Raw genomic sequence first — 4379 nt, forward strand, 5'->3', positions numbered from 1 at the left:
CTCTCTCGTGATCTCATTGGCTGAACGTTTTCTCAATACTGTATCTCATTTATGGTATTTTTGCTGCAGAAAAGGAGTGGTCTCTCTTGGCTGTAAGTTTAGGGAGCAGAGCACCTAACCGCAGAGCCACTAATATATATATATATATATATATATATATATATACACACACACACATACATATATTACATGTATATATAAATATATATATACACAAATACATATATATATATATATATATATATATATATATATATATAATATACCGTATACACACATGCATTCATATCATGCAAAGACCCATTCTAGTATAGAGTGAAAAGGAACATTGTACTGCAGCATTTCTTGTGCAGGTACTTTATTCTTCATCCTTACTGTCTGCAGGACATTTATTTTTATAGTCTCCTTTCAGCCTGACTATTATGTATCTCATTGTGTGCGTGTCAGTATACTGTACAGCGAACAATTAAGTGTGCCTTTATGGGTCATCATTAGCGACGTACTCTGCATTAGTACACCTCGCATCTGAAATATTAATATTAGCAGGGCATTTGAGGATGAAAAAAATGTGTTGTATCTCTGTCTCTCTTCTACCGTTCCGTGGTTAAAATTGCTGACTTTTGCAGTTTGCAGCTTACACAGCAGAAAGCGCGAGTGTGATCGAAGACAGATTTGTGTGAGGACCAGGACGTGACTGTAATCTCCATGGTTCGAGGTGTGTTGCCACTATACTAGGAACAAGCGTATGGGCTAAATTTGCATGGGCTAAAATTGATGGGAAATCTTTGGTACACAAGTGATTTTGCAGTTATACTAATATGCTTTGAAATGTTACATGCAGGTTGCCACTATTGCAGCATGTGCCTAAAATGTTACTCGTACATCAATCTTCCCTGAGCCTCCATACTAGTTTTACTTTTACCTAGGGGAGGACATGAGGGGAAATGCCCCCTAGGCTGCACTGATTGAAAGAATTTGGGCTACTACGTGTTCCACTTGCAATTCACATACAGCCACTGGGTAGTCTAGTCTACAGATATATTTAAACTATGACTGGATCCTCTTTGTGCTCTCTTTACAGGCATTCTATGCATTCTCTTTCTTTAACCCCTACGCTTAACAGCAACATAGCTTAAAAAGTAAGCTCAGGCAGCCATCAACGCATCTCATACATTGTTGCAGTCCGAGGTTTTTTTTTTTTTGTAGTGTAGCTACCTACCCCAGCAGCTAAAGACTAGATGGGAGATGTCCAGATGCCTCACACATACTGTTAAAGCACTCTCTGGGGGATCTGTATTTGCTCGATTATAAGACGACCCTGATTATAAGACCCCCCAAAATCTGAATATTAATTTAGGGAAAAAAGAAAAAGCCTGAATATAAGACAATCCTATAGGAAAAAGTTTTATTAGTAAATGTTAATTCATGTAAACTATATTTTTTAAAAAACTAAAAGCTATGATTGAGAAAAATGTTTTTTTTTTGTTTTTATTTCCTTTTATTGCCACTCTGCCCCAGAAATGCCTTACACCCCTTATATGGCACTGTGCCCCATGATATGCCTTTTAACCCTCTAAATGCCATTGTGCCCCATGATATGCATTTTAACTCTCTATATGCCGCTGTGCCCCATGATATGCCTTTTGAGCCCCTATGTGCCACTCTGCCTCCAGAAATGCCTTATACTCCCATATGCTACTCTGGTATTTAGGGGGTTAAAAGGCATATTATGGGGCAGAGTAGCATATAGGGAGGTATTAGGCATTTCAGGAGGCAGAGTGAGGTATAGAGGGTTAAAAGGCATTTCTGGAGGCAGAGTGGCATAAAGGGGGTTAAAATGCATATCTGGAGGCAGAGTGGCATTAAGGGGGTTATAAGGCATACCATAGAGCACTCTGCCTACAGAAATGCCTTATGCCCCCCACTTAACACCCCTGCCTCAAACTTACCGGTGCTTCTGACTCCCCAGTGTGTTGTCCGGGCAGCGGGTAGACGTCTACGCGATTCACGTAGGCAACTTCCGCTGCAGCCGGAAGGAGGTGCGGTTAGCGTCCATCGCGCATACACCCTCCGACTGTCAGAGAGAATTCCCCAAAGCGCTGCGGGGGATCTGGATCTTGGTCTCATAGTCAGACCTCTATTTGAGGTATGATTATAAGATGACCCCGATTATAAGACAAGGGGTATTTTTCAGATCATTTGCTCTGAAAAAAACCTTGTCTTATAATCAAGCAAATACGGTATATATATATATATATATATATATATATACATATATATATATATATATATATATATATATATATATATATATATACCTGCCCGAAATAACAGGTTTGCATCTCCAGTACACTAAAGGGAAAAGCACGCCTTGAAGAAACGGAGAACCAGGATACAATGTCATATCCTGGCACGCAATCTCTCTTTTAATAAAGTCTATGAAGACTGTGCTGAGGTGGCAAAGCATCTATATCGTAAATAAGTCGGTCGTAAATAGCCCATTGTGCGATGGAAGGGTAATTTGCTCATTTTGTTCAGGGAGACTGTGTTCCACCTTGGCCTGAACCTAAGGTGACCACATTTTATTGCTGCCCTTCAGGGACACACTATGAAGTGCGTGAGATCACACACACAGATGTATATATATATATATATATGCTCTGAAAAATAACCATCGTCTTATATTCAAGGTCGTGTTCTAATCAGACCTGAAATCAGGTCTGACTACAAGACTAAGATCCAGATCCCCCGCAGCACTGCAGGGGACCTGAATCCTCCTCTCCAGCTGCCAGTGGGCGTCTGCAACCTCCACTTCTGCTGAGGCTTCTATGACAGAGCACTGGCATCACATGACCTTCTCATGGAAGCCCCGGCGGAAGTGCCGGCAGCAGCAGCTCAGGTTGTCTGAGCACAGGGAGAAGTCTAAAGAAGCACTGGTAAGTTGGGGGAGGGTAACAGTGGCATATGGGGGGCTTTAAAGGGCTTTCTGGAGGCAGAGTAGCATGTTGGGGTTAAAAAGAATATCAGGGAGGCAGAGTGTCATATAGGGGGTTAAAAGGAATATCAGGGAGGCAGAGTGGCATATAGCAGTTAAAAGGAATGTCAGGAAAGCAGAGTGTCATATATGGGTTAAAAGGAATATCAGGGAGGTAAAGTGGCATATCGGGGGTAAAAGGAATATCAGGGAGGCAGAGTGGCAAATAGAGGGTTAAAAGAAATATCAGGGAGGCAGAGTGGCATATATGGGGTTAAAATGAATATTGGAGGCATATAGTGCCATATAGGGGGGTATAAGGCATTTCCGTCCCATGGTATACCTTTTTAACCCTCTATATGCCAGAGTGGCATATAGGGGGGTTAAAAGTCATATAATCAGGCAGAGTGGCATATAGGAGGGTATAAGGCATATCAGGGAGGCAGAGTGTCATATAGGGGGTTATAAGTCATTTCTGTTGGCAGAGTGGCAAGCCTGGGGGCAGGTTGGCAAACAAAAGGAAAAAAAATCTCAATCATAGCTTTTATTAAATATGAAAAAATAGTTTACATGAATTAATAAAGAAATAAAAGTTTCTTACAAGAATATCGTGAAGAATAATGTGATCACTGTTTTGTTCCATGTAATAAAATAGAACTTTTTCATCAAAAAATTTTTGCAGTAGCAAATATTTTGATTCCAAAATCAAAGGGCAGTATACACGTATATGTGTATGTGTGTGTGTGTGTGTGTAAGGGCAGTGTCCATCTATATGTGTGTGTGTAAGGCTAGTGTAGGTGTCTATATTTTTCTTTAAGGGCAGTGTACGTGTATGTGTGTGTGTGTGTAAAGACAGTGTACGTGTATATGTGTGTTTATGGGCAGGTGTGTGTAAAGGCAGTGTGTAGGGGCCCTGGGACGGAAGCTAACATTAGCATTATGGTGGACACCTGGCTGGCTGAGAATCATAGGCATTTTAGTTCACAGCTAGCATCTGCAGCTTTACTGTTGCTGCACTTCCCATGATGCTCAGCCAACATCATGGAAGTAGTGTGCCTGGGGGAACCTTATAGGAATTCAATTCAATGTGTTGGCTATTTTTAATATGCATGACTGCTTACAAAAATGAAGTGGTGATGCAAGCGCAACATTTTAAAGTGCAATTGCTTGTATCGGTGAGTTCCGCGAAATTTTAAAAAAAATGTAAAAGTGTCCCTCTTTCACATTTTGAAATGTTGGGAGGTATGCTACAATCCAATGTCACCTACATCACCACAAATTGTTTGGAAGGGTTTCCAGAAAAAAGCCTCTACTCTCATCCAAAAACAAACTCAACTTAACTCAAGATACTACTGAAACTTTCAATGAGATCAGGTTCTATGGTCAGATAAACCAAGCTTTTTGG

This window comes from Spea bombifrons, chromosome 2 (genome assembly GCF_027358695.1).
Source record: "Spea bombifrons isolate aSpeBom1 chromosome 2, aSpeBom1.2.pri, whole genome shotgun sequence".
NCBI lineage: Eukaryota > Metazoa > Chordata > Amphibia > Anura > Pelobatidae > Spea > Spea bombifrons.